General features: G+C 43.4%; 1 protein-coding gene across 1 annotated transcript in view; it reads left to right on the plus strand.

The window, feature by feature from the left end:
* The first annotated feature begins 1338 nt into the window (after nucleotides 1-1338).
* Nucleotides 1339-14529, plus strand: part of LOC148364764 (metabotropic glutamate receptor 4-like) — a 445635-nt gene continuing 432444 nt past the window's right edge. Inside the window, exon 1 of the mRNA XM_088338975.1 lies at nucleotides 1339-1801. The gene's annotated coding sequence lies outside the window, so the exon portion shown is untranslated. The remainder of the gene's footprint in view (nucleotides 1802-14529) is intronic.

The following is a 14529-nucleotide window of genomic DNA, read 5'->3' on the forward strand; positions in this document are numbered from 1 at the left end:
TGGTAGTTGTGTAGTGAAAGGAAGTCCGTCTCTTTTTAGAGAACCGGCTTTTTCGGCTCAATTCATTAAAGAGCCGGCTCTCAAACGGCTCACTTGCTTTGATGCATTATATTATGAATGGTTATGTTGTATAAAGAAGTGAAGAAAAAAAAGAAGTATAAAAGGAGAAAATGAAAAAGACAGGTTTGTGGTGATCCCTTTTAATCACTATATAACCAAAAATAATTTAATGCAGAAAATGAAATGAAATGATCTGCATTTATATAGCGCTTTTCAAGTCAAGACTTCCCAAAGCGCTTTACAATGTGCTTCACATTTCCCAATAGCGGCCGTGCAGCCATGTAAGGCGCTAACCTGCTTACTGGGGGCATTAGGAGTTCAGTGTCTTACCCAAGGACACTTCGACACGTAACACGGAGGAGCCGGGATTCGAACTGCGATCTCTTGATCCTAAGACGAGCGCTACCTCCTGACCCACTGCTGCCCCAATAATTATATTTGCATGTGTATTTTCCTTCTACAGTGAACATCCAAGCTACTCAATTTTTTAACTTTTTTTTACAACAAACCTAATTCATGTCGAGCAGCTCAGTGTCTCACGACAAAATGTTAATTAACAATATATATGATATAACGGAACTTATGTACAATATAACATGTTAAACTACATAAATAAACACGTTTGAAAAAAAAATATGGTGTAAGATTATTTTGGGGGCAGCACGGCGGCGCAGTGGTTAGCGCGTGTGCAGCACAGTTCTAAGGTCCTGGGAACCTACTGTGTGGGTTCAAATCCGGCTACCGGACTTCCAGTGCGGAGTTTGTATGTTCTCCCCGTGCTTGCGTGGGTTTCCTCCGGGCACTCCGGTTTCCTCCCACATTCCAAAGACATGCATTTCAGGTGGATTGGCCGGTCCAAATTGTCCCTAGGTGTGAACGAGTTGTCTGTCCCCGTGTGCCCTGCGATTGGCTGGCAACCAGTTCAGGGTGTCCCCTGCCCACTGCCCGATGATTGCTGGGATGGGCTCCAGCACCCCCGCGACCCTACTCAGGATAAGTGGTGCAGCTAATGAGATGAGAAGATTATTTTGTGTTTTGTAAGGGGAAATACGAATGTTTGTCAGGGGAAGGAGCCCTGGAGCTTGACAGGTAAGAATCCAGGTCCTGTATAGCCATTGCGAGCCCACTTCCGATGAGATTTGTGTTGGTACAGGACAAAGTGAGAGTTTTTCCTCACGCCGATTGGACTTGATATCTTCGTCACGCTTTGCGCACACAGCGCAACGCACCGCGTGCATCATCCGTGCTGCGCGCTCACACACAGCCCACGGCGTGGGGTTAGCCAACAGCAGGTGCGTCTTTGGTGCACCAACACCCCTCTTTGATATTAATTTGACGAAAAAAAGAGGTAGGGTTGCAGAAATTGATATTTCATTTGGACCGAATTAAGGAACCAAGGTTTGGTGCCCTTATCGCCAAACATTGCTATCAAGACTTCCGAGCCACGGAGCATCAATCACGCGGGGAAAAACATCCACGGAGGGGAAAAAAAAAGGCAACCTCACATCGCTTACATCGTGTCCCCCTCCCCTTCCCTTCAAGTTCCAGACTTTTCAGCATCACTTCCCTAGTTTCTCGGCGCTCTGTGGATTTCCTCGTGGATACTACGCGCCAAAAGCACCCAGAGACACCGAATGTGATGCTGCGATTCATTTAGCGGAGAGAGACGCGTCAGATGTGGGTCGCTTCGTGGGCTGGACCTCACTGGAAGCGCTGCAAGGAAGGAGAAAGAAAAGCGCGGGTAAGTGATGCAGATGCACCACTTTATTGTCGGGCACATGTGCGGAGAACAAGATTAAATATTGTGCTTTTTTGGGGTGAGGGTTGGAATCCTCCCCGTGCGAACCCACGGGCGTTTTTTTTGATTTATAATACACAGAAGTCCAGGAATAAGTGCACTGTATTGCCCAGTTGGGCTTGTTTGAGTTGCGTTCAAGGTGCGTCGTTTTTTTGCCAGTGATCATCGTGGGATCGATCACCCCAATTGTTCCAGGTTCCCCGCAAAATTCGATTAAAGCAAGAAATATAGCAACAGCTGGTGCATATCACCGCCTTTTTTTGTGCAAATGATACATAATCATTTGCATGCAATTCAACCCTTTATGTAAGAAAGAATAGCAATCGGACAGCTGGTCTATTATTTAAAAGTCAGTCTTTGCGATTCCGAGTTACATTTTGGCTGACGATTGCGAGGATGAGCTTCATCATGCGTTTGTATGGCTGTCGTGATGAGTCGTTCGAGAACGAAACGCTCTGACAGGTGATGGAAGAGAGTCGACTCCCCATCAATTAGGAGCAAGCTTTCTTGGAAACACTCTCTTTCTATCTGCTTTTTCCTTATCTATTTCTCTTTCTCTATATTTTTCTCTTTCTCTAACTCTCTTTCTTCCCATCCTACTCTGTTACCCTTTCTCTCTCTCTCCATTTCTCCTCTGTCTCTCTCTCTCTGTCTTTCTCTCTTGCTTTCTTTCTCAATAGTTCTCTACCTTTTCACTTTTTCTCTCTCTCACACTTACGCAGCCTTCTCTTTCTCCATTTCTCTGTATTTGTCTTTTGTTTCTTTCTCCCTTTCTTCCCCTGTCTCTCTCTAGCTCGCTACAATCCTCTCTCTTTTTCTGTTTCCTCTTTTCTCTCTTTCCCTCTTTTCTCACTTTGTCTCTTTCTTTCCCTCTTTTACAATTTTCTGTCTTTCTTTCTTTCTTTGTTTCCTTGTTCTTTCTTTGTTACTTTGTTCTTTCTTTGTTTCTATGTTTCTTTGTTTCTTTGTTTCTTTGTTTCTTTGTTTCTTTGTTTCTTTGTTTCTTTGTTTCTTCCTTCCTTCCTTTCTTTCTTTCTTTCTTTTTTTTCTGTCCTTCTGTCTGTCTGTTTGTCTGTCTGTCTTTCTTTTTATCTTGTTCTCGTTCTTTTTCTCTCTCTGTTGCTCTCTCTCTCTTGCTCTCTCTCTGTTGCTCTCTCTCTGTTGCTCTCTCTCTGTCGCTCTCTCTCTGTCGCTCTCTCTCTGTTGCTCTCTTTCTGTCACTCTCTCTATTTCTATCTCTGTCTTTCTCTCTCTTGAAGGCACTCATGACTGGTCAATTAAAGTCGCATCATCTGTGTTTGCTTAGTTTATTTATTTTTTTTTAAATTAAATAAGCTAAAAGTTCACTATAGATTGAAACAACGAAGGCAATTATAATATAATTGCATAGTACATTCTCAAAAATATGATTAATTAATTTGATGCAACATGTTTTATCACCATCATTACTAGAAAAATATCCAAAAGAGCTGGCCTTTTTCAGTGAGATGAGCTAAAAGAGCCAGTTCTCCAAAAAAAAGCCGGAATTCCCACCACTATGTGCCTGTCTCCAGTGGTAGTGATGATGGTGGTGCTCCCCCATTCCAGCTCCAATTCCTCCTCCCCTCACTCCTCCAGCAAACTTTAATAGGGCACTTAAAGCTTGCTCGCCTCTTAATGCAGCAGTATTATTTAGTTGTAGTGGAGAGCACAATGGTGCGCATTAAGGATATGCGGTCATTGCACCGTAAGTAACTCGACACCACGACAACGGTGTGGATATCGGCCTCAGCCCTCGGGTTTTAGAGCCGATTCCCCGCGGCCTTCTTTTGCTGGGGGCGAGAAATTAGCTTTGCGTCATGTTATTCTCACAGCTTCAATCGGACGGTGCACGCCTGGTGAAGGAAGGTGGAGCAAATATGCCATTGTCTGCATTCTGACCCAACTAGCAGTGTAATTACCTCAGGGCTCTGACTCGGCAAGAATAAAAAACCTCTCTTGTGGTCTGCAAGGGGATATACTGTGGATCTATCAAACCCTTTTTACAATCTGCGACCCGGGCAAAGAAAGAAAATTCCACTTCTCAAATGTAGTGAATGAAAGGTAGTTTAAACCAGAGGTATCACTATACAGTGGAACCTCGGTTCTCGACCAAAATCCGTTCCAGAACCCTGTTTGAAAAGCGATTTGTTTGAACACCGAAATCATTTTTCCCATTACAAATAATATAAATCGTTTTAATCCGTTCCAACACCCTGAATGATTACCTTTGTTTACCTTTAAGACACAAATTATTATATTATACCGCAGCCATATCCCCCTAGTGGGAGGTGGCTACAGTCATTTCTGGCTCTTTTTGGGGGATTGGTACAGAGAAGGGGATTCCCAGCCCCCTCGCTCAACCCAACTGAGGTGTTGGGAGTCATCAGGTGACCAAACCACCCAATTCCAACCCCTAATGCTGAACGCCAAGCAGGGAGGCAACGGGTACCATTGTTTAAGTCTTAGGTATGACTCGGCTGAGGCTTGAACCACAACCTCCCAGTCTCGAGGCGGGCGCCATACCCCCAAGGCCACCGAGCTGGTTATAACATAAACATAAATGTAATTTAACCCAGGCTTATCGTAATCTTCCATTCGAAAGATTACGCTAACATGAACGTGTAAAAATAAAAAAAAAGGATAAAGAAAAGAATTATGAATAGGATTTTTTACCTTTGTGGTGGTCAGCAGAAGGCGCAGGTGGACGGTGGAGAGGGATGGAGGAGAAAGGAAAATGATTGTTTGGAAGGAGAGTCCCCTTCCATAAAAACTTCGGGGAGCTCTTCTGTCTGAGGGGTGCTCACACGTTCAAATCTCTTTGCTACGGATGACTCGGCTACAGGATGCTCTTTTCTCTTAAAATATCTATCCAATGACACTTGCTTCTGCCTTCTTTTTAGCACTTTTCGGAAGTGGTTCATGACAGTGTCGTTAAAGTCATTGATGACTCTGGTGGAGTTCGACGAAATTCTGTAACTCGGCTCATTTGCTACACGTTTGTTTCATCTCGGACGTCCCCTAGTGTAGTGGAGGTGCAATTGCACCTGAGAAAATTAAAAGGAGTAAAAAAAAAATGTGATGTGAAACATCCACCCCTCGACGGTACCACTGCACTACAGTTAGCCATAGCTGTCGTACCGGCGTTCGAACTCCGATTTTTGTTCGAACTGCGAAGCAAGAATTTCTCGAATTTTTTGTTCGGACTCCGATTTGTTCGAACTGTGAGTCGTTCGAAAACCGGGGTTCCACTGTATATAATATTTTAACAAAATGAACAGCAAACTAAAACAACTTCCCCTCCAATGCTCAATTAGCTTCGTTTTCATTCAAATTCAAATTGCTTTACTTTATAGTTCAAGCCATTTTTAAAGATGAGAAGCATCGTTTGAGGTGTCCTTATACAATTTGAAAGTTGAATTTTCTCCTTTAGGTATGTATTAATGATACCTAACTGAGTTGTTTTCCACTGAGCCCATCTCCTTTTATCTTACTTTTAGCAAAGCTGTTTTGGGTGGAACACATTAGGTAGGAGGAATGTGGGTGCTGGGAAAGTGGTGGAGAGTGACATCATGCTCGCCCGCATGCTTTTTTTCTCCCGTATCAATTTCTTAGCGTAGCAAAAAACTGGTGAAAATAAGAAAATAGTTTTTTGGGAGCATGTCTGAGAGATATACGAGCTTGCATGCTCATCTAGAACAAGCTGACCGACGCTTCAATGATGATATAAACCAGGGGATGGCGGCAGCAAGTAAAAAGTTCAACATTTCTTAGAACTACTTTAACAAACTCAACATGCACAATTATGAATTAAAAAAGTGCAACATTGTTGTTGGGCCTTGTGGCAGTTCTGTCCACCCAAAAGAAAAATGCACTCTTCCACCCACAATCCATTATCCCCGGTCACATATTGCATGTACAGAGCCTTTGTGCCTGTTCTGCTAGATCTTTTTTGCAGTTACTGTATTTCCATCTAAGATAAAATTGACTCCTCTGGCCACAATCCATTATCCCCAATCCCATAGTGTTGAGAGAGGGAACAGGCACAGGGACCTTTTGTCAAGTATTGCCCGCCAAAAATGAAATGAATGGTTGTGGCAATAATCTATTATCGCCAATGGACCATTGCTGAGAGCGGGGACTGAGAGAGCAAATTTGTGTCATGTGTGGCGGTTCTTTTTTTCCAATTCTTTCTGCCTAAAATGAACAGCACCCATGCGGCCGCAGTCCATTATCTCCATTCAAATATTGCTGTGAGCAGGTTTTGGCAGAGACCATGTGTAAAATGTGTGTGGTAGTGCCTTCTTAGAGGATTTTCCGATATCTTTCGGGGTTCTGTACCCCATTAGGAGATTACAGTATCTGCGTGGCCAACGTTACCAGTCTTTTTCTGTGGTGTGAAATTTGAAGGGCATTATTGCCATCTACTGTTTGAGTGCAATTGACTTTGGTTATTTAATTTTGTGCTAAAGAAAAGGCCTGCGACACACGAAGAGAAAGCGGGTGCACGACCCACTTTTGGGTAGTGACTAGGGCTGCAACAAAAGATTATTTCGATAATCGATCATTCGCTCAATTACTTTTTTCGCTGAATAGAACGCAAAACAACATCTTGGATTTCCTCTTCCCTATTCAAATAAAGATAAAAAAGATTGCATAAAACAACAGAATATTCTATAATATAAAACATAAAAAATTCCAGAGTTTGTCAAAAAGCTTGAGATTAAACCAAATTAAATACAAATATAAGCTTATACCCCTGCAGTTACGCATGATATCTTTTTTTGGTTAAGTTGAGAGCCGGCTCTTTTTATGAGTTGAGCCAAAAAAGCCGGTTCTCTAAAAAAAAACGGACTTCCTTTCACTACACAACGAGATCTCGTTGGCTGAGGTCGGCGTGCAGACGAAAACTCGAACCGCGAGACCAAAACAACAATGGCGGATCTGCCTGAAGAAAAGTTTGGTGTGCAGTAAATCTTTGTTAAAAAAAAGTAATCGGGTAATAATGACAATTTTGTGGCAAAAAGGTTGCGTCCTGGGGACGCACGTCGATTTGAGACTTAGCGTCCCCAGCAAAAATGATGCGTCTAGGACGCAGGGACGCGGGCAAACGAGAACACTGCCTTATACAATTATGTTTGTGTACTGTGACTTGAATAGTCCCGAGGGTGCCCTCTGCTGGACCAAAGCCCAACTACACCACAACGCCACAACAAAATTCAGTGCAATCTTATATTTATTGAAACAATGTGCTGAGTGACATTGAAATCGCGCGACACAACAAATCAATAAAAACACTTGCCAACGCTTTAAATAATCGATTTTAATCAATTTTATCGATTCGCTGTTGCAGCCTTAGTCGTAACCCACCCGTTAAGAACGCTTGTAGATGACTTCTTATATTGTTGGTGACATTTTGCTGCAAATATCTGCTACGGTTTCCACAGTTTTTCTTTCTTTTTCTTTTTTGTGTTTGCACCTTATCTGCTGCCCCAATGTCAATTCAGCAAAAAGTTGCTCAAGCCCAGGCTGGGAATTGATAACAAAAATGAGAATTTTTCTGTGAGAAAAGAGCAGACATGGCTACAACACGCATGAGAATATCCGATATCTTGCCCAGTCGACTGCGGGTTCTAACTCCATTGCAAAGCGAATAAATCCATGCTGCCTTTTTCTATATTTGCTCAGATGGCCAAGCAAGATGCGCACTTTACACCAAAAGTCTGTTAACATTCAGTAGAAGCGTCCAATTGATCTTCCCGCTGACGTCCAAGATGTTCCTCTCTCAATTTAAAGTGAATTAATCCACTCATTCTGTGGAGTTTATTAAAGCAGCTGGTGGGGCGAGCTTTTCAGTACCTCCGGTTTGAGTTCCATGTCAAGTCAAGTCAATTCAAATTTATTTACCGTAAATTCCGGACTATAAGCCGCTACTTTTTTCCCAAACGTTCAACCCCGCGGCTTATTCAGTGATGCGGCCAATTCATGTAATTTTTCCAACAGCCGCCAGCGGCGCTCGAGTTCAAGGCACATGACGCAGCTTATAAGCTAAACGCAATCGAACAGTCCGAAAAGAAGGAAACAGAGCTACTGCACGCTAACTTTACCTTGCGAGCGTGTACCTAGCGTGTTTTTGAATAAGGGAGCGTGGGACGACGTCTATATGACAAAGTCTCTTTCCCATACTAAAGGAGGACGTCAGTTATGGGGAGGAAGATAAGAATGGTTTACCGCGATCTCTTCACGTATGGTATGTTTTTTTAACAGACCCAATAACTGTAATGCGAGCGTGTTGTTAGTAGCGTTTTGCTACCCTTCACAGGCACGGTTTGGGATGAAAGCTTTGAAAACTCTCTCGGTGTACCGTCTTTCATTGTAAATATGTGTAACCATGTATGTATTTGCAACTGTATATTTTTGTAATGTATTTATTTGTATTTATTTTGGACACTTACTCTGATAAGTCTTGCACTGAGCAATTAAAAAGAAGGGGCGTAACAGACGCGGGGGATGACGGGAAGTGGGGACCGGTAAAGGTGAGTGTTTGTGGATATGGCAGACAATAGTGGATATATGTTTTTCCCACCCTTACCTTTGGAAATATGCCCTTTTTTTCCTTGGATTACTTTTAACGGGACCCTGATTCTGCAGGTCTGCATCAAATCTTAACTACCGGTATCGTTTTCAGTTCATTTTGCCGACTGTAATTTTTGAACCGTGTACTACATGTTCAGTTAAAATCGCGGGACTCAAATTAGGGTTTGGGTTAATTTTTTGATTGTTTTACATGTTATAATGTGGGCGCATGCGGCTTATATACAGGTGCGGCTTGTGTAAGTACAAAAGCGGTTATCCTCTTAAAATGTGGTAGGTGCGGCTTATAATCGGGTGCGCTCTATAGTTCGGAATTTACGGTATATAGCCCTTAATCACAAAAACGTCTCAAAAGACTGCACAGGATTACAATGACACAATTACCTGATCTTAAACCAACATGCAGGCAAGGAAAAACTCAAAACCTCAGCGTGAGCAAAAAGAGAAACCTTGAGAAGGGACCTCACAAGTGGTATCCCCCTTTCAGGATGACCATGGTGAATTACATTTAGCATTACAATTCACAAACATAATAAACACTAGGTAACATGTTGAAAATTTGTCCGGAAAGTGCATGACAGCAGCGATGCCCCCAGCCTGTAAACTAGTCCAGAAAGTCTATGACGACCATGACGCAGCTTCCCATCTCTGCCAGCTGGTCCATGCAGGCGTTGACATGCTTCAGGTCAAACGTTGGTCCGCTGACTCATCTCAGATCGTCCTTCTCCTTCGTATCACCACCAGGCAGGCAGTCGGAAAAAGGCAGGACAATACAGAATATGAGTTGGGCATCAATCATAAGCTTTGGAATAGAAGTGTGTCTTAAGCCTTGTTGTTGTTATGCAAAGAAAGGAGAATGTCTCCACGTTTTTCCTGTATTAGAGCAGGTTGGTTGAGCAAGTATCGATGCAAGGAGCACAGCTACCAAATCATGCTGTGATCACGTGACTGCTAATTGGTTCTGGTGGCTCGATACAGGGCGTGTTGCTATCCCACAGGACCGTGTTCCCTTTCAGGCATGCAGATTTAAGGGAGCAGGTAGATACTATATAATGTGCATAATGGGATGGAATTTATTTTCAAATGTATTTTTTAAAACATTTAAAGATGCTGCCCTTCTTACAAACAAGATTTCCGGACGATCGTTCGTAAGTTGAATTTGTTTCTAAGTTGCTTCAGTGCAATACTTTGCATGTTTAAGGTTTATATAAGTATGTTTAAGGCTTATAGAAGTAACCTGTATTTTTTGTACTAAAAAATAAACATTTCATAAAATAATACGCTCTATCCATATAAGTTGAGTTTAACTTACTTTTGTAAGATGCGCTTCATGAGGTCCTCTTCCGTGATAAAAAGTGGCCAAAAAATAGCGTATCGACCATTTTCTCAACCGCATCAAGCTTTCTTATTCCACTTTCATTTCAAAAGAAACGGCTCGCCTCTTCTTTACACTCTACACCAACCATATTGAATTGATGCACGAGATATTACACATTAAAAATGTCAAAGTTCTTAGCGCGCTAAAGATACAATACACGTAGTATTGTATGTTTACAAACGATTTCTTCTTCGGGTGGATGCTGGGTGTACTTTCACAGCGCCACTTGCCGGTAGTGGCGGAAAGAAGCACTACAGTAATGTCCTATAGTCTGAAAAAGGTGCACACAATACAAAATCTACACCAATAGTCACTAATATTTATGAAGCTGAGAGCTACATTTTTGTCATAAATCAGCTCGAAGGGCCACAAGTTTGATTTCCATTTCCAATTATTATTATGTTATTACTATGTCATTACTATGTTATTATTTATTATTATTATTTTATTAGCTAGTTGGGATTATTATAATTGGGCTTAAAATAGACTCAGTCACCCACTAAAGCATCTGCCTTCTACAATGGGACAGATTGATTTACATATTTAAATTAAGGGCTGATTTTAAGAATTATTATATTTATTCATGTATTACTGATGCAAAGAGACTGATTATGTCAATGATTTCTCACGCCAATTGGAAGTCAAATTTCTTAGAAAATACAATGACCCATCACTGGTGAGCTATTTTTTTTAACTGGTTCGCGACCAGGGGCGACCTGTTCCATAGTATGTGTCTATTTTTGGATAAACCTATAATTTCATTAATACTGGATGTGTGAAATATTAATTAAGAAGCTTATTCCACCTATCTTAGGGGTGTGATTCCTCCCTTGGGAAAAATGTAATCTATCTCTGTTAATCTCTTGTGCAAGTGGAATCTTGAATGGGTTGTAGGTCTGTGCTTTGGTCCCCATTGGATTTGAGTCTGTGGCATTGATAAAGGGATTCCAGCTGAAGACAAAAAGGTCGAAAAAGAAAACAAGCCTGAAGCGTGTGCCGCCACCACCTCAATGTTGCCGCTCGGCCTCTGGTGATGCATTGGATGGTTTGCAGGCCCGTTTTTTTCTCCCCACAAGGAAATCCGTCCTGCTTGCCGCTGAATTTTGCAAGACGATGAACACTTTGGCCACATTCCACAACCAAGGTGCTGCATATATCTTAACACATTTTGTCACACCTTGATCAAAGTGCTTAAAAGGCTTCCAAACGTTCTCCAGCCGCCTCCACTATTGAGCTGACATCTCTTTCCAGTACAAAATATATACTGTATTTCCCAGACTTTAAAGCACACCTAAAAAGCCCAAATTGGCTAAAAATTTGAAAGTGCGCCTTATATGCTGTACCACAGGAAACAGTAGGCATAATTGGAAATGCATACAGTATTTCTACGTGTCCAGGAGGCGGCAGCCAGTCCCCAAACACATACCCGGGACTGGCCCACTGGAGGAGGGAGCCAGTCCCCAAAGACATACCAGGGACCTGCCCATAAGAGGCGGCAGCCAGTCCCCTAACACCAGCCTGGGTCGGCCCGCAAACACAAGCAAACACAAGCCGGGGACTGGCCCACAGGAGGCGGCAGCCAGTCCCCAAAGACATATCAGGGACCTGCCTACAAGAGGCGGCAGTCAGTCCCCAAACACATACCCGGGACCTGCCCACAGGAGGCGGCAGCCAGTCCCCAAACACATACCCGGGACCGGCCCATAGGAGGTGGCAGCCAGTCCCCTAACACCAGCCGGGGCCGGCTCACAAGAGGCGGCAGCCAGTCCCCAAACACATACCAGGGACCTGCCTACAAGAGGCGGCAGCCAGTCCCCAAACACATACCCGGGACCAGCTCACAAGAGGCGGCAGCCAGTCCCCTAACACCAGCCGGGGCCGGCCCACAAGAGGCGGCAGCCAGTCCCCAAACACATACCTGAGACCGGCCCACAGGAGGCGGCAGCCAGTCCCCAAAGACATACCAGGGACCTGCCCACAAGAAGCGGCAGCCAGTCCCCAAACACCAGCCGGGGCCGGCCCACAAGAGGCGGGAGCCAGTCCCCAAACACATACCCTGGACCGGCCCACAGGAGGCGGCAGCCAGTCCCCCAACACATACCAGGGACCTGCCCACAAGAGGCGGCAGCCAGTCCCCTAACACCAGCCGGGGCCGGCCCACAAGAGGCCCCAGCCAGTCCCCAAACACATACCTGGGACCGGCCCACAGGAGGCGGCAGCCAGTCCCCAAACACATACCCGAGACCGGCCCACAGGAGGCGGCAGCCAGTCCCCAAAGACATACCAGGGACCTGCCCACAAAAGGCGGTAGCCAGTCCCCAAACACCAGCCGGGGCCGGCCCACAAGGGGCGGGAGCCAGTCCCCAAACACATACCCTGGACCGGCCCACAGGAGGCGGCAGCCAGTCCCCAAACACATACCAGGGACCTTGGGAGGGTTGTTACGCAGCTTAGCCACAGCCGTTGGCCGGACTAGCCTTCTCTCCCAACCTTGCCTCAGTCGTTTCCCATTGTTAACAAACCACGAAGCATCTGCTGGTTGACAGAGCCATTCAAACCCTGGTGATCCGCCAGGGTTTTTATACGGTACGGGAAACACTGAATACCATAGGTGATTTTGTGCAGAAGATAAAGAATGTATGACTAAATATTTTTTCCAGTCTTTTTTGGATTTGTAAGTTGTTGAGCATTGAATAAGTCATCGATTAATTTGTTTGATATTGAACAATTAATGATTTAGTAGAAGTGCAACTTACTTATACTCAATTAACATACAGAATTTGCTTGCTCTTTAACTAGTAAGGTAATGCATTTTATTGATAGAGAGACAGGTTCCTAGGCTGGGAAGCAATGTTCCCTCTAATTTTCCAAGGATCTGAGCGTTCACACAAAGTCGGTGAGCAACGCTTGAAACAACAGTGAACAACAGCAATCCCAAGTGTGGCAACTAATCCATTATCAAACACGTTACATTTTGCTGAGTTTCCGGCAATGCAAAACATTTTTTCACTTTTGAATGAATTGACTAATGTATTATTGCAAAGGTTGTACGGCTTCCCATTGTTAACAAACCACAAAGCACCTTCTGGTTGTCACCATTTCTTTGCTGACTTTCCTCAGAGTCTTATTTAATTGACGCATTTCTTTTTAGCGAAACGAGACACTAAAAGCTAGCTGTCACCTTGCTTCCCAGTTTGTTTGGGGAACTGGTTGGACAAAAAAAATTGACTTGTGTGCCCGCCCCGCTGTTTGACTGACAGCATAGATCACACAGTAACGCAAACACAGCACATAACATCCTCTCGAACCTGAACCCTGTGATTGCATTTGCTGTGTGCTGTCTGCTCGAACCACAATACACGATATGTTCATATGAAAGACAATAGAGACAATTCACTTCAAAATCTGTGAAGCAGTGAACCAGCGATAACCTAAGCGCGAAGTAGTACTGAATACGATTTGTGGTCGAATTCTTATTAAACTTCAGCTTTCCCTCTTTACAAATACACAAACTGGAGATAGAAAACGTGTGTTTGCATGTGTGTGTTGCGTTTATGAGGGTGTGCACTTCCTCCTCCTGCCGCCAGACACCATCTGCTCTGCGGGGAGCTTTTCCAAACAATTTCACTGTGCAAAAAAAGAAGGTGAATCAGACTCATGGACGCAGTACAAACAGCCAGCTCTGGAGCTTGGCGTCCCTGAACAGTTCCATTCATCACATACCAAAATAAATCTCTCACTCTTGTTTCTCACACATTTATACTGTAGCTCTGTCATAACCGAAATAATAATAAAAAAGAATGTAATGGATTGTATGTGGTGAGTTTGAACCCGCATGTCCTAGCGTTTTTTTTTCCTTCTTCTCTCCAGTTGAAGACAAAGGAAATAGAGTTACAGTGATTTCTTGACTTCTTAGAATTAGAATAGTCTTTATTTTTATTTGATATCGACGTTATGAAACAAAATTCGACGTGGCACTCCAAGGTTAAATATGTAATATAGAGACTTTGAAGCGAAAAAAGATAAAAGACTAACTGGATGAATAGCCCCAAAAATAATAATAACAACATAGTGCCTAGAAAAGCAGCCCTAAGTTTTAAGAATCATAATACCATATTTTCCACACTATAAGCCTTTATTTTTTTTCAAACGCTGACCATGCGCCTTTTAATACAGTGCGCCTTATATATGGATCAATATTAAGTCGCAAAGTCTTGCAACTAAGGCAAGCAGCCGCCGACTAGATTTTTCCCCGAAGTAGTCCGCGGTGTATGCTGGGATTTATATACCGCCGTTTCATTTCCTAACCAATGTGTCAATCATCATTTGAATCAGTCACTATTGGCTAAAGTTATTTGGAGGTAAAGGGGGCGGATCCTTTTTATCATTTACAGGCTCGCATGGGCTAAAGGGGCGAAACAAAGCCTGCAATTGGCCAAAAAAGATGAATGTGAATCACACGTTGGGTTGCACTACGGCATAGAGAAAACATTTTTTACTTTTCTGTATTTGTAAATAGGAAGACCATGGTTACGTATCATTATTGAACGTGATGGCTGCAAGATAACTTAGGTGAGCTATGCGGCTTTATATTTTCCCGGTATCTTGTTTTAGAACGATCTAGATGTTTCTGTGATGAGTCTATTTTTTAACTAAATTCAATTCAAAGTGTTTATTGTCA

This window comes from Urocampus carinirostris, chromosome 6, assembly GCF_059441175.1.
Source record: "Urocampus carinirostris isolate Australia breed hairy pipefish chromosome 6, RoL_Ucar_1.0, whole genome shotgun sequence".
NCBI classification, from domain to species: domain Eukaryota; kingdom Metazoa; phylum Chordata; class Actinopteri; order Syngnathiformes; family Syngnathidae; genus Urocampus; species Urocampus carinirostris.